The sequence below is a fragment of the Carassius carassius genome, chromosome 20 (assembly GCF_963082965.1).
Source record: "Carassius carassius chromosome 20, fCarCar2.1, whole genome shotgun sequence".
Taxonomy (NCBI): Eukaryota; Metazoa; Chordata; class Actinopteri; order Cypriniformes; family Cyprinidae; genus Carassius; species Carassius carassius.
In genome coordinates this window covers 29929202-29953360 of record NC_081774.1, presented here as the reverse complement: position 1 = coordinate 29953360, position 24159 = coordinate 29929202, and the positions used below count along the sequence as shown (strand labels likewise).

At 39.9% G+C, this 24159-nt stretch overlaps 1 pseudogene; it reads right to left on the bottom strand.

Annotated features, from left to right (window-relative positions):
- Positions 1-11649: 11649 nt before the first annotated feature.
- LOC132096832 (beta-1,3-galactosyltransferase 2-like) lies at positions 11650-23432 on the bottom strand (annotated as a pseudogene).
- Between the last annotated feature and the right edge of the window lie 727 nt (positions 23433-24159).

The following is a 24159-nucleotide window of genomic DNA, read 5'->3' as shown; positions in this document are numbered from 1 at the left end:
TCCACGATGTTTGGGTTGGTCCTTGTTGAGTTTTCTCAGTACATATGCATTTTTCTAATTTTAAAGCAGTTGGTAATCAAGGCAGATTTTTTTTCCTCTTTATTTGTAATACACAAGCTGGATGAGAGAACCATTGAAAATGGTAACTCATTGATATGAATACATGACTGCTGTCTAAAACTCTTGTAATGATATATTCACTTTGTTCCCTTTTTTTTTTTTTTTTGCCTTCTGATCTATGAAGCATAGAGTAGTACATTAAGGTTCACTACACAAATGCGAATAGTATATCTAAGTCAGATTAGAGGAAGGTTTAGGATGAGATGCCTTTCTTCAAAATACAGGCATTTAAATGACCAGAATTCTACGGTTATATGAAGTCTATACTTCAGATTGTTGATTGTGAATATGCTGTGTAATTCTGCAGTATATTGGAGATTGTGTTGGTTTTATCCAGAAACCCAAGTTCTGCTTACATTACATCAAATTACTATTTTTGAAATGGAAAATGCAGTTACTTCCATAACCCAAAGTCAGTTATCTACAAGGGTACACTTTTTTTCTTTTTTTTTCTTTTTGTATAAATGCATTTGAAATGTTGATGAATGTGGATTATTATTAAAAAAAATATTTAAAAAATATAAACAAATGGTGACTAAAATTATTTTTTCAGAAGAGCCTCTGACGATTTTCTAAGTTTGTGCGGTCACATTGTCTGTTGTCAGTAGTAAAGCATAGCTCACAACAGAAGTAACTTTGGCTGCGTTTACACTTGGAATTAACATGCAATTACAGTGATCTGATTAAGCAGATCGGATCATCAGTCAATCGGAACAAAGCGCATTTACACTTGGCAACATCAACTGACCTTTCTATCTGGATGACCGATCCGATCTGTCTTTCTCGTGCAATATTTAAATAAGTCTGCAAAGAATGGTTTGGTACAAAGTCAATTTGAAGTGGTAGTTTTCTTTTGAAAAGCGTTTTCAATCGTGGGACATTTTACAAAACAAAGGTAAGTGTAGGAGTCTCATTAGTGTTCCACATGGGTGTTTTCTGACAGTTTGCGAGAGGGGGCGGGGTTTTGCGTGATGTCGCTCTATGAATGCAGAAACGATGGCTGGATTGCGTTTACATTACACTGAGATCCGATCACAATGGGTCCTTGACTACATCTGGACCAGGACACGCTATTCGGATAACATTGCATTTGAAGTGTGTTTACACTTGTCTTTTCAATGTGTATGTGGAAACAAAAGCCTTTCAAGTTAACCAACTTTCTGCTGGTGAACACCGTATTGAAGTGACTCACTTGAAAATGAGCGAAATCTGCATGGGAAACTTTTAGCATTCACAAACAAACCTCAGTTCGCAGTGATTTATTTTTAATGTATTTTTGATTTTCGCAGAGCAACAATAAAAGTGATCGCACCTTTACACCATGTCTACTAGGACAAAAATGAAAGAACCCCCCCAAAACATCAGTGATAACATCTTCAGTGTGTGCACGTACTTTGCCTTGATCGAGTTCTGCAAATGTGTGCTATTACTGTACATGGCCAGATGTTGATCCTTCTTATCAACCGGTTTGATCCAGTTGACTGAAGTGACCATCTGATCTGGATACAGACTGGATCTGGTGGCTACGGTGACCTCAGAATAAGAAAGAAAATGACTAATATTAGCATAGATGCCATCTTCTTGGGATGTAACAAGTACGTTGGGTGTTATGGGAAGTGTTTCTGGAAAATTTCTGATGATATCCCCCAAGGGTAACATGTAAAGTGTGAAAAGCATCGATCCTAATACTGAGCCTTGTACTCCATATTGTACTTGTGATCAATATGATACCCATCCATTCACTGCTATGAATTGATGATGGTCAGATAAGTAAGATTTGAGCCATGCAAATGCAATTCCACTAATGCCAATATCATTTTGTAGTCTAGTCAAAATAATGTTTTGGTCAATAGTGTCATATGCAATAAGTTCCAGTTGTGCATATAGAGAGAGATCCTAATTAGAAACCTTCAGATACCATTTCTCTCTGAGAAGGAACATAGCTGTGAGGATACTGGCTTTTCTAGTACTTTTGACAGAGAAGATTTTTGGTCTGTAATTGACTAATTCTCTGTCCCTATGAAGTACAATAGATTCAGGTTCACTTACAGAAAGTCCTTCAGCTCCAGTTTCGTATCTGCAGACTGCTTGATTAAGGTTATTATTCAGATCATCTGGATGAAGAAACAAATGTTATTAATATAATAACAATCATCTTCTAGATGTAATCAGTCATTAAAAAGTGTAATTCTCCAGAGCCATTTTCTGGCAATGAGACGCTCAACTGAACATAGGAGGTATAAAGTGTCTGTCTGTCTGTCTTTCATTGCATTATATATTATTATATTAAAAACATTTTTTTACAAAGATGTTTTATAGCCCTGTAACTACATTTTTGTTTTCCCTTTTAAGAGAAATCCATGAAAAGTAATTTTTGTTTTAAATCTAATTATTATTATTGTCGTTGTTGTTGTTATACTCTATGTAAATATTTAACCTTATCAAACTTTTGTATCTTGACGAGAAAAATGTATTTAATTTCAAACTACGGGAAAAATTTTAGCAATAATCAATAGTTGGTATTGAGTGACTAATCAATTTTCCTGAATCTGTATCATTTCTCTAAAACAGATAGTGGTCAGATAGTGATGTACAACTTCTGGTTGGATCTGGCCAGTTGTTTGTATTTTTGGTGAAACCAAACACTAAACAGAGAATGTATCATTAATAATGAAGGCTATCTCTTGATTTATGAGGCACATGGTTTGACTTGTGGTTTTTTACACAAGCTCCAGTCTGGATCCAGAACACCTGAGAAGAGATGATGCTGACCCTCAGAGGACCCCAGATGATCCTAACCTTGAATCAACAAACAGAACTAACAATTATTGCTACATGTGTGACTGCATCATATAATTACTATTAATTAATAATATTGATAGTTCATCATCTAGCTGACTACGTCTTGTATTATTATTATTTTTTTTTTCTAAAATCCTGTCAAACGTGCACAAACTACTAGCTACTACTAAATATTGTAGAAACATAATTTTCTGTAAAGTTGCTTTGTAACGATTTGTATTGTAAAAAGCGCTATACAAATAAACTTGAATTGAATTAAATTGAAAAATTGAATTGACTTCACCTCTAGGGGTGCATGCTCATTCACAAGAGCAATGGCTTCTTCTCAGGCTCTCTTTAAAGGGTCTTTGTTAGAAGAAATCAGTGCTGCGGTGGTAGGATGGTTCTCTCCCAGCACTTTAAGTATACAGTCTTGGACGTAAGGTTGGCTCCTTGCTCCTGGGTTTTTTCGATGGAGCAAATGCTTTCCCTGGTCTTCCAGCTATCCGAGGTACATCATGCGTCATGGTATAGCGTTCCCATAGTGACTGCTGTCGCATCATTGAAGTGAACCTATTAAACCCTGAATATGGAACAAGATGCTGCAATGCTGGCCATTCTGTACCTTCGATAGCACTTCCTTGATGTAAAATCTGATGAAACGGTGCACAGCACACTGATATGAGCACACCAATTGGCGTGATGGCCTTCGGACATTCGTCACACCGAAGGTGTTCCCATAGCGACCACTGTCACAGTATCTAGTTCCCTATTCAGGGAACCAAAGTTACATACAGTACAGACCAAAAGTTTGGACACAACTTCTCATTCAAAGAGTTTTCTTTATTTTCATGACTATGAAACTGAAAACTATGAATTAACACATGTGGAATTATATATGGAATTATATAACAAAAAAGTGTGAAACAACTGAAAATATGTCATATTGTAGGTTCTTCAAAGTAGCCACCTTTTGCTTTGATTACTGCTTTGCACACTCTTGGCATTCTCTTGATGAGCTTCAAGAGGTAGTCACCTGAAATGGTCTTACAACAGTCTCGAAGGAGTTCCCCGAGAGATGCTTAGCACTTGTTGGCCCTCTTGTCTTCTGTCTGCGGTCCAGCTCACCCCTAAACCATCTGGATTGGGTTCAGGTCCGGTGACTGTTCAGTTCAGTTTCAGTTTCAGTTTATTGTCCCCTAAGGGAAACTTGTCTTACAGCCAGGTAAACACACAGGTAGCACAACAGGTAAACACCACATACACATACAAATAACAATACAACTACTAATTAAAAACACTGTTACACTACTACTCATCTAGATCAAGAATTATGCAAGTTTAGCAACCGAATTGCACTTGGTATAAAAGAGTTCTTTGTCCTATTTGATTTAAAACGAGGGACTCTGAATCTCCGGCCTAAGGGGAGGACCTCAAAAGAACAATGAAGGGGGTGATTTACACAATCCAATATGGCATCTGCTTTCCTCATAACCTGCCTCTCATAAATATTTGTCAAGGAAACCTGTGGGCAGCCTATTGACTTACCAGCCACCTTTACAATATAGCTGAGGTTATTTTTTTCCCTCAGGCTGATGCCCCCATACCAGGCAATAAAAGCAAAAGTAAGGACAGATTCAATAAAAGATTTATAAAATAAAGACAGGATAACCTTATCAACATTAAAAGAGTTAAGCTTCCTTAGGAAGTACAATCGTTGTTGTCCCTTTTTACAGATCATCTCTGCATTTATGTTAAATTTAAGTTTATTGTCTATCACAGTGCCCAGATATTTGTACTGCTCTACCACCTCTATGCTGATTCCTTTTATATAGGTGGGTGGAGGAGAACCAGATTGTTTTCTCCTAAAATCTATGAGCATATCCTTGGTTTTAGAGGTGTTAAGATGGAGAAAAGACCTGTCACACCAATTTACAAACTCATCGACCACTGGCCCATGCTGAGATTCATGTTTCTGCAGTAAACTGACAATAACTGTATCATCTGCATATTTCAGGATGTGTCTATTTCTATACTGACTCCTACAATCGTTAGTGTAGAGGATGTATAGTAAAGGTGAAAGTACACAACCCTGCGGGGAGCCAGTGGAAGAGACACGCCTTCCAGAGAGACAACCATTCACCTGAACTCGCTGTGTTCTGTTAGTTAAAAAGTCCATAATCCAGCACACAAGATTACTCTCAATGTTAAATTCTGATAATAATTTACTGGCTAAAACATGTGGCTGGATAGTATTAAAAGCAGAAGAAAAATCCAAAAACAAGAGCCTGTCATGTGTACCAGGACCCTCTAAATGTCTATACAGGAGATCTAAAAGTGTAATCTGGGCATCCTCTACCCCTCTGCTAGCCCTATATGCAAATTGCATGGGGTCCAGGGCCCCACCCACCCTGAACAGCAGAAGCCGCTTTACAATCCTTTCAAATGACTTCATGACCAGTGAGGTCAATGCCACTGGTCTGAAGTCATTTAGTGTGCTCACAGAGTTGCCCTTTGCCACTGGAACTATGATAGACTCCTTCCAAGCCATTGGGACCCTTCCCTGTTCCCAGGACATCTCAAAGATGTCGGCAAACACCCCACAGAGCTGCTCTGAACAGCACTTCAACAATCTCCCAGTAATTCCATCCGGTCCTGGACTCTTATTTACTTTAATTCTCTTAAATACAGACCTAACCTCCTCTTTTGTAATTGAGAAAGGAATAGATTTTACCTGAGCCTGTTCCTCGGTTAACTTCTTTAGTTTGTCTGAAAAGTCATGAATATCAAAACGTGAAAAAAAGGTGATCAATGCTTCAGATAACTCACTATCATTTGTATACATTGGCAATTGGACTGATTTTTTTTGTGTTTTTTGCAACCCTATCATTCTTTTCACCCCATCCCATGCTACCTTCAGGTTGTTACTGTCTTTCCTCTATCTTATTTTTATATTGCAATTTAGCCTTCTTGATTTCTGCTCGGACCTCCTTCGTTGCCTCCCTTATTTCATGCTCATCCCCATTATGAAAAGCACTATGCTTTTTCATTAATACTTGTTTCAATGAGCTAGTGACCCATGGCTTATTATTTGCATACACTTTGACATGTTTTTTTGGAATAATAGAATCCACACAAAAAGAAATATAGCAACATACAGTATCAACAAGCTCATCGATATCCGAAGCAGAGTCAATGAAAACAGACCAATCAGTGCAGTCAAAACAACCTTGTAATTTCAGAACAGACTCTTCGTCCCAGATCTCAATCTCTCTAGTTTTAACTTCCCCCCTTTTGAGTATAGGTCTGTACACCGGGATGAGATTAATAATACAGTGATCTGAAGATCCTATGGGAGCCAGAGGAGAGACCTTATAAGCCTCCTTAATTGAACCATAGCAATTGTCCAAAGTCTTATTTTTTCTAGTTGGACATGTGACATATTGATAAAAATTGAGGGATTTACTCAGTTTGCAATAATTAAAATCCCCCATAAGCAGACATGGGGCATCCGGGGAAAGAGATTCAAGTCTTTGAGTCACTTTACGAATAATATCGGCAGCAGTTTGTGTGTTTGCTTTGGGGTGAATATATATTACAGTCACAAATATCTGGGGAAATTCTCTCGGGATATAGAACGGGCGAACGGAGATGGAAAGCAGTTCGATGTCAGGAGTGCATATCTTTTCCCTGACGGTGATGTTGCTACACCACCGCTGGTTTATATATACACACACTCCACCACCCTGAGATTTCCCCGTGACTTCAGAGTCTCTATCCATCCAAATAGGCGCCCCAAAGCCGCTGATCGATAAGTCAGTGTCGATGTCTTTAGACGACAGCCACGTCTCACTGAAGGCCATAATACAGGCGTTCCTGTATTCCTGTAGATAGTTCGAATTTGCTTGTAGCTCATCAATCTTATTTCTGAGTGACTGAGCATTTGCAAATATTATTGAAGGAAGCGGAATACGTCGTATTTTTTGTTGTTTTAACCGGAGTCGTACGCCACCTCTCTTTCCTCGCTTCCTCTTTTTACGAGAGTTTTTGCAACCATTTCCAGGAGACCTGCGCCTAGAGATCTCAGCTAGAATGTCTTCAGATACAAGCGGGTCCCAGTATATATTTCCCGTACGCGGATTGTTCCAGCGCATCAAACATTCCCGAGAGTATGTCCTTACCGGCTCACGCTGCTGGCTGTGTTCGCCTTGGACATAATAAATCCATAAAGTCCATAAGATGACAACGTAGTATATCTCCATGGCGACTGCTTAAATGAACAATCGTATCTAGTCCATTGCATCAAACAACGAATCAAAACAAGAAACTTATTTAGCACTTCTTGACAAACAAACACAGACAACAACACACCTGCTGCTGGTCGCTACAACAAGAGTAGCGCCCTCTTCCCAGAGTAGCGCCCTCTTCCCTGTGGACTGTGGAGGCCAGGTCATCTGGCGCAGCACCCCATCACTCTCCTTCTTGGTCAAATAGCCCTTGATGCCTTCAGTGTGACTCTACAATTTTCATAGTCATGAAAATAAAGAAAACTCTTTGTATGAGAAGGTGTGTCCAAACTTTTGGTCTGTACTGTACGTAACGTGTTTTTTTTCACTTTTGTTTATTAGCCTACATTTGGCCAAAATCTAGAAAAGATGATGCTGTCTTGCAGGGGTGGGTAACCTACGGCACGTGTGCCAACAGTGGCACACAGAGGGATAATAGGGAAATAATAGGGAAAACTGCATACTTAAAAAAAACTTAACTTGTGCTAGTCTACGGATTCCCACGACCCTTGAAAATACTAGGCAGTCTAACAGTGCTCTTCAATGTCAAAATGACTGAGATGGCCAATCAAATCACAGTAGTAGTAGTATGTTTAATGTTTACAGAAGCAGAGTGCGAAACATCAGTTTAATGTTAAGAGAGCGAGGTAAGATGAAGGTGCATATCGTTTAATATTAGTCAACTTTTAATGATACGTTTTATGATAGATACAACATTAGGAAGATTAGACCCTTCTTGTCAGAGCAAGCCACCCAACTTCTTGTCCAAGCTCTTGTTCTCTCCAGACTGGTCTATTGTAATGCTCTCCTGGCGGGCCTTCATGCATGTACTGTCAAGCCTCTGCAACTGATCCAGAATGCAGCAGTGAGGGATGTCTTCAATGAGCCAAAAAAGCTCACGTTACTCCTCTCCTCATCAGGTTACACTGGCTACCAGTAGCCTCTCGCATCAAATGCTTGATGCTTGCCTACAAGACGACCACTAGCACGGACGACCAAGACGACCAACATACCTAAACTCACTAGTTCAATCTTATGTGCCCTCCAGAAGTTTGCGCTCTGCAAGTGAACGACGCCTTGTGGTGCCATCCCAAAGAAGTTCAAAATCACTCTCACAGACCTTTTCCTGGACTTTGCCCAGCTGGTGAAATGACCTCCCAATCTCTACTCATTTTCAAGAAACATTTAAAGACTTATCTTTTTCGCCAGCACTTAAACAACTAATACTAGCACTTTTCTTTCTTTTCTTGTCTTTCATTAAAAAAAAATAAACCTGGCTATGTGTTCTGTACTAGACTAACTGAGACTTGTCATGGCACTTGTATACTGTTGTTGTTCTCTTGCTGATCTGATTGCTTCTGTTGTTCTCATTTGTAAGTCGCTTTGGATAAAAGCGTCTCCTAAATAATTACATGTAAATGTAAACTGCAGTGACACACAACATGCCTTTGTAAATCACTTCTCATAAAGAACAAGAAAATGGTTTTCTTTTCAATTAAATACCAATGATTATATAGGCTTTATTAGATTATATAACTTGTTTACCATATTCTTAATTCTTTCAAGCAGACATTTATTATAATTCATAATATTTTATATAGCACATTTCTAGGCACTCAAATCGCTTTACATTGTGAAAGGGATCTCCTCACCCACCACCATGGAAGCCATAGTGCCCCAGAACTACCACCACACACCAGCTTATTGGTGGAGAGGAGACCAAGTGATGAAGCCAGTCAGCAGATATGGGCAAATTTGTATGTACTAATACAAGTTCTCCCTACTGATTATGCTCACTTAAAAGGTGCACTAGGAGATTTCAGAAAATGCTAACTTTAGCCTGATAGCGCATGTCCTTCACTCCCTGCGCAACACCGTCCAACGACCGGAGGGAGAAGGCATCATCCCGCTGTGAAAGAACTGCGACGGGCAACTGACTTGGTGATACATGCTGCCAAGCACACCACCCGAGCAGTAGGCCGTTCAATGGTGGGGATGGTGACGGTTGAGCACCACCTTTGGCTCAACCTCACCAATATTAAAGAAAAGGATAAGTATTTTCTTATGGATGCCCCGATCTCTGGGCTGTTTGGAGAGGCGATCACATTGGTGGTGGAGAAATATAGGGCAGTGAAGCAGCAATCAGCCGCTATCTGCCAGCTGCTTTCCACTTGCAGGCCTTGGGAATAGGAGCAACGCCAGCTGCCGGCAGCACGCTCACGTTCTTCAACATCCTCTCAATGTCAGCGGGTCGCCTCACAGGAAGAGCCATCACCTATGGCACCCCCTCGTGAGGATTGTGGTCCTAGGGTTTAGGTTGGACTGCTAATGTGCATCCAACCCTCTCACTGCAGTCTCCAGGCTCTAACATTGACTGTCTCGCCGCAAAAGGTGCCTCAAGTGCCATTGGACCGAGCTACCACATGCATTTCCCGTGCTTACGTACGCCGCAAACTTTCGTGCTCAAATTCTAATGCATGTGGAGACATTACAGCCGCAGGCAGAGGTCTTGAAACCATTAAAGCTTTTTCGGGCCACGTGGAAACAATTGCCCGGGATTCCACAATGGGTGTTACACATAATTCATCACGGATACACCATTCAGTTTCGAAAAGGCCCGCCTCGAGCAGCATTTGACCGAGCTACCACATCGAGTACCCCCTTAGACACTTTGCGCAATTCAAAAAGGCCCGCCTCCTTTCCGCGGGATTCTTCCCATGATCGTGAGTTCAGAAGAAACCGTAGTGCTGCGACAAGAGATGTCGCCCCTGGGACTGGTCGCTCTAGCACACTAATGTCCTAGAACAGGACCAATTTGTATGCTTTTCCTCCGATTTGGCTAAATTCAACAATGCTATCCAGAATGTGGTTGGACAGAGTGGAACAACTGTTGCTGGTAGCTCCGTGGTGGCCCACTCAGCCTTGGTTTGCGGAACTGATCAGTCTGTTAGCGAAATTCCCCTCAGACGGGACTTGCTATCGCAAGCACAGGGAATGATCTGGCACCCAAGGCCAGATCTATGGAAGCTGTGGCCTTGGAGCGGAGTGAGTTAATATGTCCCGGTCTTTCAGTAGAGGCCACCGAGACTATAATTAATTCTAGGGCAGTTTCTACAAGATGTTTATATGACTTCACCTACACTACTACCTAGTGTAGACTTCATAATATCGACCCAGCTTACTGCCCTGTCGCCTCAGTACTGGAGTTTCTCCAAGACCGGTTTTCAAAGGGAGTAACACCAGCCACTCATATCAGCTAACCACACATACGTAGATGGGGTTTCAGTGGGCCGTCATCCCCTGGTCTCTCGTTTTATGCAGGGTTCATGACGGCTGCGGCCTTTCCTCGCCATTGTATTATGAGAGTTATCAGGACATCCGTTTGAGCCCTTGGAAACTTTGTCTGAAAAAATCATGACTCTAAAGACAGTCCTTCTATTAGCTTTATCTTCCCTCAAGAGAGTTGGGGATTTTCAAGTTCTTTCTGTTTCACCTCCGTGCATGGATTTTGCACCAGGATTTGTGAAAGTTTTGCTGCGACCAATGCCTGACCATGTCCCTAAGGTCGCTTCGAATCCTTTTCGCTTCCAGCAGGTGGTACAGTGACGTCACCAAAGCACCGAAGTGACCTATGAAAGGGAACATCTTGGTTACGTATGCGTACTCGGTTCGGGCCATTCTGTATTTTGATAGCGTTTCCTTAGATCATGAAATCTGAGCGAAAAAGCATGCAGCACGCAAGTATGCTAGGTTTACGCATGTGTAAGATGGTGCCAAACGTTATTTGGCCAATAAAGATTTTGTGTGTAATTTTCCATTCCATTGGTTTGTTATGGTCTCATTTTCATCTGGGAAGAAAATGTTGGCGAATATTATGACAAAAAAATTTGTCAATGAAAATAACACTGTAATGGACAAATCTGAAGGCATGAATGTACAATTCTCTAACAGCAAGAGTAAACACCTTTAAGTTTTTTTAAAGTTTTTATAAAATTATAAAATAAAGATTACTGTTAAACCACTGATGTCACATGGACTATTTTTTACAATGTTCTTGGTACCTTTCTGTGCCTTGAAAGTGGTAGGACCCTAGCTGTCTATAGAGGCTCAAAAAGCAGATGTCATCAAAATATCTTAATTTATGTTTCGAAGATGAACGAAGGTCTTCCAGGTTTGGAATGACATGAGGGTGAGTAATTAATGAAATAATTATAATTTTTGAGTGAACTATCCCTTTAAAGACCTATTCTGCTGCATGTTTAAAATCCTATTTATCATAAGAATTCATTTTTAAAACCACTTATGTTTTATACCAATTTAATCATTCAGATTTGTAATGATGACCAATCATAAAAAATACAGTAGTGAAAATCAAATAAAAAAACATAGTTAAGGTTTTCCAGAAGCCTCTTGTGCTTCAATCTGTTCTTTAAACCTCCAAAAAGCATAAAACATCACAACTTGATGATAAAACATTCTACCCAGTCGCTTGGCAGGGATTGTGCTTGTTGCTCTGCAGGTGCTGCCAGTACTGAATGATCTCATTGGGATGAAACCCATGAGAGGTGATCAGGTTGCTGTACCTACAGCTAGAGTAGGGCACTCGCCAATGATTGAACAGATGTTCATTTGGTGGTGGTGTTGGCTCTATCTTTAGTTTAGCTAGACATATACCCACTTAAACATCTTCTAAGTGCAGTCTGGGTATGGTCAGAGATGTCACGTATATCCTTTGGGCCACGTCACCTGTGAAGATGTACCCAGTCCCAGAGCAAAAGGTGGGGTATCGCCTACCAGGGTACACTTCTTCAGGCATGTACCATTTACTCTCTTTGTTTCGGTTTGGGGGCATTTGTGACATGTGAGAACCTGTGAAATACTTCTGTGTTGGTTGCCCTTTGGTCTTTAGAAGTTTTTCTATAAGATATTCAGTGTTGACAAACATGTCACTGTCTGTCTTCATGACGTATTTGGCCTCGGACAATACTTTGTGATCCAGTACATCCCCATCAGCGTTTTCAGGGTAAGGTTGTTGTAAGTATCCCTGTAATCTTGCTGAATGATATCATGATATTGATGACTTTCTTCCTCTATTGTATGCTGCAGTTTGCTGTTCTGATTCACACCTATGAAAAAAAGGCGGATGAAACCCAAACCCCCAGCCACACTTTCATTTGCCCACGTTTTCCTGATGGCATCCCTGGCATCCGTTTTCTTGGGCTCAACCTCAATCAAAAGCACTAAGAAAGGAGCTCGCTGCAGACATGCGTTCGGCTCGTTGAGGATGTACTCATAAGGCTCCTCTTTAAGTATCCTTGCCACTCTCATCTCTTCACTCAAACTGATGTTCGAAAGCAAGGAGCTTTCCAACCCCTGCTGCAAACTTTCATCCAAAACTGAGATGACATTTTCTTTTGAATTTAATGGTGAAGGGAACTCGTCAAGCTCCCGCAACTTGGTTGGATTCATCATGGTTAAGTTGGAGAAGGTTTTCATGGTTTGGAGTTCTTGAGCAGCAAACATTTCCTTGTTGAAATGACAAGGCCATTGACCCTGAATAACGAGGCCTCCTGCAAACACGAGCACTATGAGGAAAAGGGACACACTGCAGTATCTGTGCCTCCGCTTCCATCGCATCATCTCTTTGGGTTCGTTGGATTTGTCAGGCCTCCCAAAGAAAACAGCGAGTCCAGATAGGTGGAAACCTGCAAATAAAAATGGGAACAATTTTTTTTACTTATTGCTACCAAAGAAAACGTTTCAATTTGTATATGATGAATTTAATATTTTGTGCATATTTCCATTTGCATGATTGTACAAGGATCTTGGTGTGCTACATTCTTTTTGGTACCTGAAAGTATGGCTAGGTTGAATTACTGTAAATAATGCCTGATAGCCCTAAGGGCAGTAACTCTCTTTAGATTTTTGTAGACCACAAACTATGATGGTTATAATATTGGGTATTATGTGAATTATTTAATGTTAAAAGTGTCTAATGTGAGTTTGAGTGTCATTGCGTGAAATTTATAGTCATACTGAAAGCAACAATAGATATTTTTCCTCAGATCTTGAAAATAAATAAAGCGAATGCATATGTTAAAACTGTGTGCTCAGTGGTAACCAACAAGTGTTTTCCGTGACGAAGATGGTATCCGTCACTCAGTATGTAGTTTTAACTATTTTAAAATGATTTCATATTTATTAATTAGATTATAAGCTTTTCCATTTCGTTGGGTTTGCAGTGTGCTTCTCACTTCTGAATGGCTGTGATATAAGTGATCCTCTTGCATCACGGTGTTGTGCAATGTCTGGTATGGACAGCCAAATTGCTTGTCACTGGAATCTTGTCGCATTGTCTGGTTAGGACAAGGTTTTGGCTGGATTACGAAGAAGCTCCCCTGTGTGTTAAGGATCGTGGAAAGTGAAACTTACATCTGTCATGGGGTGGTTGCCTATCGATGCACTCCGGCTGACATACTGAGACTAGATATGGGAACACACCTTATCCGATTGCAATCTAATGACAGGGAAGCACATTTTGAAAGACAAGACAGTAGCCTATAGGATGTATTTTGAATGTCAATGTCCATATTCACCATAGTTTTTATCATATATTAGTTTTAGCTTTTAGTAGCGTTAACAAATATTGTTCATCCTCGTCTTTGTTGACAAAATTAACACTATTTGCACCATAGCAGCATTTTAAATTTGTATACTCAAATGTATTTTAAACATTAATCTTGTAACAATATTTATTTGCTGTTGTGATATTGCTGTGTAAATTATTTAATTTGACTGTAACAGCCCTTTCACGAGTTAACGCTTGCATATAATTAGCTGAGGTATGGTATGCGTATTTGGTGTGCTGTCCGGGGAAGGGCTCCGAGCTCGGGAATGGCCCGAACCTAGAGTACCCCCCCTTCCCCGTCTAACGACGGGAGCTCACACGATCAAATGGGTAAGCCTCTCTGACCATAGAAAAGGAAAAGGTGAGTTTGTCTAGCCGGGAGACTCGTCGACGTCCGCCGGGAGCTTGTACTCACGGCATCGAATGGGTAAGCCTCAATCACTGTAGAATGGGAAAGGAGGTTCTTGCCGGCCTCCCGCGGGGGGTGGATAGTGCATAATGACAGCTTCGCGGCTGTAAAAAGGAAAGGAAAGGTTGTCTCTCCAGCATCCAATGGGAGCACATGCATCGAATGGGTAAGTCTCGCTGGCCGAAGGATGGAAAAGGTAAGTTTGTCTAACCGGGAGGTTCTCGTCGACATTCAAGGGGAGATTCCTACTCACGGCATTGAATGGGTAAACCTCTCCGGGTGTAGAAGGAAAGAAGTTGTGTGGCCGGGAGGCTCTCGCCGGCATTCGATGGGAGCACACGTATCGAACGGGTAAGCTTAGCTGGCTGTAGAGTAGAAAGGTAAAGATGTCTGGCCGTGAGGCTCTCGCCAGCATCTGGTGGGAGCTCAATACTCACGGCACCAGATGGGTAAGTCTCGCCGATCATAAAAGGGGAAAGTTGAGGTTGACTAACTGGGAGGCTCTCACCGACGTTTGGTGGGAGTCCATGGCATCAAACGGTAAAGCCTTCTGTCCATAAAATATTAAAAGGTAAAGTTTTCTAGCCAGGAGGCTCTCGCTGGCATCTGGAGAAAGCTCAATACTCGCGGCACCAGATAGGTAAGTTTTGACGACCGTAAAAGAGGAGGTTAAGGTTGTAGCTGGTAGGCTCTCGCCAACGTACGAGGGGAGCACACGGCATCGAACGTGTAGCCTTGCTGGCCATAAAATAGAAGATGTAAGGTTGTCTAGCCGGGAGGCTCTCGTCGGCATCTGGTGGGAGCTCAATACTTGTGGCACCAGATGGGTAAGAAGGGAATTTAAGGTTGTTTAGCTGGGAGGTTCTCACTGACATACGATGGGAGATCAATGCTTGCGGCACTGAATGGGTACACCTGTAGTCGGACATAAAGGCCAAGAATGCTTGACCAGGAGGGCTCTTGCAGCCTTTGACGAGAGTTCAATATTCGCGCACGGACGTGTAAGCGATGCTGTTAGTTGGAGGGAAACATCCACTCGACCAGGACAGCTCTTGCGGCATCTGACGGGATTTAAATACGGCATCAGACAGGTAACTGTGCCGGTAGTTTGTTGGAAAAGGCAAGGTTTGCTTGACTGGGAGGCAATCTGACGGGAATTCAATAGTCCCTGTATCGGATAGGTGAGCCTTGCCGATAGTTGGAGAATTTATTTATTTATTTTGGTTTATGTATGTATGTATGTATTTATGTATTTATTTATTTATTGTTATTATTGTTATTATTATTTAATTCATTATTATATATATAATTCATTAATAATAAATATCATTATTATTATTTTTTTTCACTGGGAGCGCTTTGCAGCACCTGACGGAGAGTTCAATACTCAGAGCAATTTGAATTGTCTAAAGGGGATGCTATGAGGATTACTTGCATAGTGGTTTAGCAAATCCAATAGCTGCTTCTGATAATGTCAGAAAATCTTTGATCGGCTTGCATTCGAAGTTAAGCGTACGACGAAAATAGAATTTCCTGTCCTGTCAGTGTACCTTGAATAAGTGCCATGAATCTGGATACATGGGCATAGTTTAAAGCAGAGGTGATGTCATCCTTTCCCAGCCAAGAGTTTAGAGATTATTATTATTATTTTCTTTTTTCTCTCTCTCTCTCTTCATATTGATTGCATGATCATTGTTCTATGGTTGGGAGAGAGAATTCGTCAAGAGCCATCGAGGGGATTATGCTTTTAAATGGCAAATTATATGGAGCTGACGGATTGATTAAGAGTTTCTTATCCCGGAATTTTCAGATTAACCACTCCAGTGTTCAGATTAACCACTCCCCTATAGGGGAAATCTGAACAGATTATTTCAGTGAATAGCTGAAACGTAAATTAAAAAAATGGCGTCATTTGAGGTCCCATTCAAGGACTTATGATTGCTGTAGCATGCCTTTAGTAAAGAATTGTCCAATATTAAAGATGGTGTACATTTGAATTAAATGTTCAACAAAACGAGGATTAGGTTGTACAGTGGCATCTAAAAACTATTGTCGGGACGTTTGAGCCCTTGAAGACTTTTGATATGAGCATGTACATTAGATTGTTAGCGATGCATTACGTTAAGTTTGTTCCATGGAACAGTATAATTAATTGTTTTACGAGAGTAGTGTCGAGCGGGTTTTTAAGCATTTTTTTTTTATAAAGGCTCCTGCGGGAGCGAGAACTGCTACGGCAGCAGGGAAAATGCAGAAAAGAGATACGGACACTGCAGTGGTAGTGGAGAAATATAGATACTGAAAAAGGCTCTTGCGGGAGCAGTCACTGCTGCGGCAGTGGGGAGATATGGAAAAAGCTCCTGCGGGAGCAGACACTGCTGCAGCAGTGAGGGAATACGGGAAAAGGCTCCTGCGGGAGCAGACACTGCTGCGGTAGTGGGGAGATATGGAAAAGCTCCTGCGGGAGCAGACACTGCTGTGGCAGTGGGGAGATATGGAAAAAGCTCCTGCGGGAGCAGACACTGCTGCAGCAGTGAGGGGATACGGGAAAAGGCTCCTGCGGGAGCAGACACTGCTGCGGCAGTGGGGAGTTACTGAAAAGGCTCCTGCGGGAGCAGACGCTGCTGCGGCAGTGGGGAGATATGGAAATGGCTCCTGCGGGAGCAGACGCTGCTACGGCAGTGGGGAGATACGGAAAAGGCTCCTGCGGGAGCAGACACTGCTGCGGCAGTGGGGAGATACGGAAAAGGCTCCTGCGGGAGCAGACACTGTTGGGATGGCTGGAGTGAGGATTGGTTATAGATGTTATAGATGGATATGGGGATGTTAAAGAGGGTTGGCTATTGTACAACCCGAATTCCGGAAAAGTTGGGACGTTTTTTAAATTTTAATAAAATGAAAACTAAAAGACTTTCAAATCACATGAGCCAATATTTTATTCACAATAGAACATAGATAACATAGCAAATGTTTAAACTGAGAAAGTTTACAATTTTATGCACAAAATGAGCTCATTTCAATTTTGATTTCTGCTACAGGTCTCAAAATAGTTGGGACGGGGCATGCTTACCATGGTGTAGCATCTCCTTTTCTTTTCAAAACAGTTTGAAGACGTCTGGGCATTGAAGCTATGAGTTGCTGGAGTTTTGCTGTTGGAATTTGGTCCCATTCTTGCCTTATATAGATTTCCAGCTGCTGAAGAGTTCGGGGTCGTCTTTGACATATTTTTCATTTAATGATGTGCCAAATGTTCTCTATAGGTGAAAGATCTGGACTGCAGGCAGGCCAGGTTAGCACCCGGACTCTTCTACGACGAAGCCGTGCTGTTGTTATAGCTGCAGTATGTGGTTTTGCATTGTCCTGCTGAAATAAACAAGGCCTTCCCTGAAATAGACGTTGTTTGGAGGGAAGCATATGTTGCTCTTAAACCTTTATATACCTTTCAGCATTCACAGAGCCTTCCAAAACATGCAAGCTGCCCATACCGTATGCACTTATGCACCCCCATACCATCAGAGATGCTGGCTTTTGAACTGAACGCTGATAACATGCTTGAAGGTCTCCCTCCTCTTTAGCCCGGAGGACACGGCGTCCGTGATTTCCAACAAGAATGTCAAATTTGGACTCGTCTGACCATTAAACACTATTCCACTTTGAAATAGTCCATTTTAAATGAGCCTTGGACCACAGGACACGACGGCGCTTCTGGACCATGTTCACATATGGCTTCCTTTTTGCATGATAGAGCTTTAGTTGGCATCTGCTGATGGCACGGCGGATTGTGTTTACCGACAGTGGTTTCTGAAAGTATTACTGGGCCCATTTAGTAATGTCATTGACACAATCATGCCGATGAGTGATGCAGTGTCGTCTGAGAGCCCGAAGACCACGGGCATCCAATAAAGGTCTCCGGCCTTGTCCCTTACGCACAGAGATTTCTCCAGTTTCTCTGAATCTTTTGATGATGTTATGCACTGTAGATGATGAGATTTTCAAAGCCTTTGCAATTTGACGTTGAGGAGCATTGTTTTTAAAGTTTTCCACAATTTTTTTACGCAGTCTTTCACAGATTGGAGAGCCTCTGCCCATCTTTACTTCTGAGAGACTCTGCTTCTCTAAGACAAAGCTTTTATAGCTAATCATGTTACAGACCTGATATCAATTAACTTAATTAATCACTAGATGTTCTCCCAGCTGAATCTTTTCAAAACTGCTTGCTTTTTTAGCCATTTGTTGCCTCCGTGCCAACTTTTTGAGACCTGTAGCAGGCATTAAATTTTAAATAAGCTAATTAAGTGGATAAAAGTGTAAAATTTCTCAGTTTAATCATTTGCTACGTTATCTATGTTCTATTGTGAAGAAAATATTGGCTCATGTGATTTGAAATTCCTTTAGTTTTCATTTTATTAAAATTTAAAAAAACGCCCCAACTTTTCCGGAATTCGGGTTGTAGATCATTGTTTTGAGTGAACAGGGATGGGCTGGTGTTAGAGGGGTTGACTTACGAGGGTTCAGTCAGCTTCTTTGATAAGGAATTGGTCTGACCACTGATAGGTCTTAAGGATGGTTAGGGTGTGGCGGAACATAGAAATGGGAGCAGGAGAGGAGGAGGAAAGATAGCTGCTTGGGCCACCTGCGGAGCTTGCTTCGGCTGCTGTAGTTGTTGGCTGCAGGAAAAGTAGAAGTGTTAGTAACAATTGATGGGGCAAGCTAAAAAAAATGCCTGGGTAGCCTACTGTGTTGCCAGATTAGCAATTGGTTGCTTGGTTGACAATTCCTCAAGCCTTGTCCGCATTATTACGTTCCTGCTGAAAAACTATGTTTTCCACTCGTTTTGGCCTTCTGGCTTTTTTAAACAGTCTCTAGAGTGGATAAATTTGGAATGCTTTTTTCACGTTGTAGCATGGACTGTGGAAACAGAGGCTTTTGAAAACGATGAAGCATGTTTAGTCTTGTAAAACATTGTATCAATAGACATGATTATAACCGTAACGATAATAGCAGTTATGTGCTATTCACTTTCAAGCGGTTTCTAAAGATATTTACTTTGCATGCTTTTCGTATTACAGTCCTGAAAAGAAAACAGAAATTTTACTCACACTTGCTGTCCTGTGGCAAAACGCAATGGTAGTTGTTTTAGATAAATTCTGAGTGATCAAGCAGGTAAATGGTGAAATATGTCCCTTAATAAATTGGTCCTGCCAGAATAATTGCATGCAACTTATGTCGTCATCTCAGTGAGGTTTAAACATGCACAGTAAGGCAAACGTAATGTCTTCAGACATTTCAGTGTGGATGACTTGCCTTGAAAAAATGCATTTACTTCGTGGTAAAATGGTATCGTCATCTGACAGAATTACGTCATAACGTCTTTAACAAACTTTAGCCGTGAAACCTGCATTAGGATCTTCACCTGAAAAATTTATTGATTTACGATGCGCGGTCTGCGCCTCTAGAGGAGGCAGCCTTAAACTGCGCTGTGACCAGAAAAGCTGCAGAGAAAAGGTGGAGCCGCGGCGGGAAGCGAGAGAGACTTGCTGCGGTGAGAACTGGGGTGCGGCCCAGGCTGGTTTAAAGCCTGCTGCTGCTCGGGGAGAGCCTGGTCTTGAGTGGGATCGGCGCTTTGCACGGTCTATTGGCCACAACGTGTGGCTTGGCGAGAAGAGCAGCTGTCGTGATAACGCTTAATGGTGCTCGGTGGCCGGGTTTGGCGAGGTAGGAGTGATCATGGGTCCGGCAAAAAGTGGCAGATCTGAAAAAAATCCCCGGTAACGTTCCAGATCTCTTTGTAGGAAGGAAAATTGGGTCTGTGATAGGATGACAGACAGAGCGAACCGAATGCTGATTAACTGTCAGTGGATAGAGGTAAGTCAGCGATATTTATACTGTGGGATTGATTACTAGATTGTGGTCCACCTGTGTTGATTAGGCTAAGTATCTAATTTAGAATAAATAGAATACTAATTTTACTTTGTTGGATCAGCAGCTATGCTAATGATGTCTCTATTTTGTTTCTATGTTTTGTAACTAGGATTTACACAAGCTCCAGTCTGGATCCAGAACACCTGAGAAGAGATGATGCTGACCCTCAGAGGACCCCAGATGATCCTAACCTTGAATCAACAAACAGAACTAACAATTATTGCTACATGTGTGACTGCATCATATAATTACTATTAATTAATAATATTGATAGTTCATCATCTAGCTGACTACGTCTTGTATTATTATTATTATTATTTTTATTTTTTTAAAATCCTGTCAAACGTGCACAAACTACTAGCTACTACTAAATATTGTAGAAACATAATTTTCTGTAAAGTTGCTTTGTAACGATTTGTATTGTAAAAAGCGCTATACAAATAAACTTGAATTGAATTGAATTGAATATCTGACGCACTCCTTCCGAACCTTGTTACGAGAACATCATATAGTGTTTATTAAATTTATGGGTCAGTTGTAAGAATTTGAAAGATGATGCAGATGTATATATTTTAAAATGGTTACTGAGGTTTTTTTTAAAATAGGGCCTAAAAAAGTTGATTAAATCCTGGAGTAAATATAAAAAAAATGCAGACTTAAGTATGTGAAAGCTGATAGAATACTAATGAAAATATTGCTCCAGAATAAATTGCTTACTCCACCAAAAATCTCATTGATCCGGTGCTTTTGTGTGGATATTTTGTATTTTTTTGTCTTGTTTGTATTGTTGATGTATATTTTTATTTATGTGTATTGTTGTCATAGTGAATGAATGTTATATGATTGTTGGTTATTTTCTTTGTTAGTTTTTATGTTACCGGCCTAGGGACTATATATATATATATATATATATATATATATAGGGAAATATATCTTTTTACTAATTCTGGCATATTTACATGGTGTATTTTCATACAACAATGTACATGAATATGCATGGTCCCTATTAAATAAACTAAATAAATAAATGGAATAGTGTCTGCTGATATGAAATGTTATTTATTATATCTTAATAATAAATGGCATTTATGACCGCAATGATGGTTTGTATTTTTACATTTAACACATCACACACATGAGTGTTGTATAATGTGTTTTTCCATCGCAGGTTAATTTCTTAAATTTCACATAATGTGGTATTGAAAAAGTCTTAACAGGTCTTAAATGTAACTTTTAACATATGTGTAAAAACCCTGAATTAATAACAAGTGTGTGTGTATCATATGGATCACTTCTATGGCACCTAAATTAAATTAATTTAATTGGGACAATAATTATTTACTTTTTGTTTGTGCCATTGTCTTCATAGACATTAAAATAAATTTTTGTAAGAAATTCTGAGAAATCGTTTTTTCTGTTTAAAGTCATTTGGGAATGATATGAGAACAAGTTAATAAAAGAATTTTTATTTTTGGAATATTCCTTTGATCTTAATCAGTGATGCCCAGTATAGAGAGGTTTTGTTCGGCAAGAAAACTATCCAGGAGCTTCTTTTTAATATCAGTAACTTTCCATCTGCTAATCAACTTAAAAGCAGCTGCGCTACTTTGTTTCAAACAGTCATTTATATTTTTATTCCCTTTAGCCTTCACCAAAGAACCAAATCATTCATACTTAAAGACTTAAGTTGTTTGTTTTCTTTTAATCTAACCTAAAACATGGACTGATTCAACATTATTGTCTGGTAACAATTAACAGGTTCCATTTAACATTAGTTAACATGAGATAACACTGACTGCATTTATTGATCTTAGTTCATATTAATTGAAACTTTTAATACATTATAAAATCAAAGTTGTGTCTGTTAATATTATTTAATGGAGCTAACACGAACTAACAATAATTAATTGTATTTTTTTATTAACCAACAGTAACAAGTAATATTAACTACTGCAACAATTAATTAAAATTGTTAGTTAATGTTAACCTGCTTTAACTAAAGTTAACTAATGGGAGCTTATTGTGAAGCGTTTCCTATTGTTCTTTGGTTCATTTGAACTTTAAAACTAGTTTACTTCATACTTTTGTGTTTTTTCTATCTTTAGTAAAGGATCTATAATAAAGTTATTTAACCTTAGGACTTAGGACACTTTTTTATTTTATTTTATATAAATTAAATAATTGTGTTTGTAAATGTCTCCTTATATCCTCTTATTAAGCTAAATCAAGTAATTTGAAAAATGTGCATTGTGCACCAAAAAATATTTTAATGTGCTCCTTGGGGAAAAAGGTGAGTGTCAAGCCCTGAGGAATCTAAAGTATGGCCATGCAGCAGAATAAGGCATTAATAAGTGCTTAATAAGTACTAATAAACAGCCAGTAATCTAATAATAAGGATGCTAATAAACAACTAAATGATCGTGAGAATCAGTCTCTAAACTAAATGTTACCATGATAATGTATTGCATTATTTTTATTACATTTTTATCATTTATTTTTATTTATTGGTCATTTTATATTACAAGACACCTTTGCTGTTTACAGCTAGTAGCAACATGAGTTGACCATCTGTGAATCACTCATCCTAAAATGAGAATTCAGTCATTTACTTGCCTTCATAATTGTCCAAACCTGTATGATTTTCTATTGTGGCACATGAAAGATACTTCAGAAAAACACCAGAGACGGCTCTCAAAATGTCAAAGTCCTCTTTCAATACCAGCTGTAAACATGGGCAAAGGTGACCGTGTTATTTCTTTTCCCTTCTCTGCTGTATCTATATTCAGCCGTTATGTTTCCACTAGCTAATTGTAAGTACACCCCAAGAGACTGAAATGCATTTTTGAGCAGATTCTTGTTCGCATCCGAATCATCAAAAAAAGCACAAACACGCTTTGAAACCTGGATTGCAGGAATGAATGAAACGCATCAGAACAGCTTCGGATAGGAATGTGCAGATGTTTGGCTGGACATACCTTTCTCTTGGACTGAAAGAGATGCTTGCTGTTCATCAGTCCTGTTGCAGATAGATGCAGTGTGTTCTGCCATTGCACCTTTTTATAGCTCCTGCTATTCTAGTCTGTTCCTCCTCCTATGTCTCGCCACTCCTTTGCTTCTCATCTCTTTGAGTTGCAGAATTTGCATTTCCTGTAGATTTCATCGAGGATTATCTCTCCCGGTTTTGCCATTCATTCAGACATTTCCTCATTCCCAGTTTGAATTCCTGAGACCGTTACCAGCCTCTCTTTAATCAAATGCTGTCTGAGAGGTGATGCGATGCAGCACTAGACAAGGTAGACAACCGCTCCATCCATGTGACCTGCTTGAGCGAGCTCCCTCCTGACAATTAAAGATACCCAGTGTGCATTATGCTGCTGACACACTTACTGCAAGACTTCTGAATGCAAATCTCTCATAAAATAAAAATATGATCAGCATTGTTTGTGTGTGTGTTCATGCTAGTTATACAAAACATAGTGTAGATGATAATTAACGATTCCTGGTTCTGTTAATCAAGCTTATTTTGCAACACTTCCAATCTTGCAGGAATAGATGTACTTGAGGTTCATGCAGTATTTGCTGCCTTTCAAACATCTCTTGAATGCAAAGTTATGAATCTTCAACAGTAAATGGGAAGTTAAAGGGGTTCTATAATGCCATTTTTGTATACGTTAATATGATTCTTTAGGGTCTAAATGAAAAGCTGTAACAAGCGACTGCAGTGCAAAGTACACTATGGGTTACTGATCAACTGTAGTGTAATTTTTATAACCACTTAACATACCATTCAGCATGAAATACCAAATAATGCATAGACACAAAACTGTTTGGACTAACATTTATTGACAGAAATACTGTTTTACTGAATTACACGGAGAATAAGTTATTTAAAAAAAATGCAGTAACAGCAAAATAAAAGAAATGATGACATTAACATTAATTTTCACAACAAAAAAATGGTTGAATTTTCGCAGCCATTACAGGTTTTTAGCATACAGAAGTTTCATCAGCTGGTG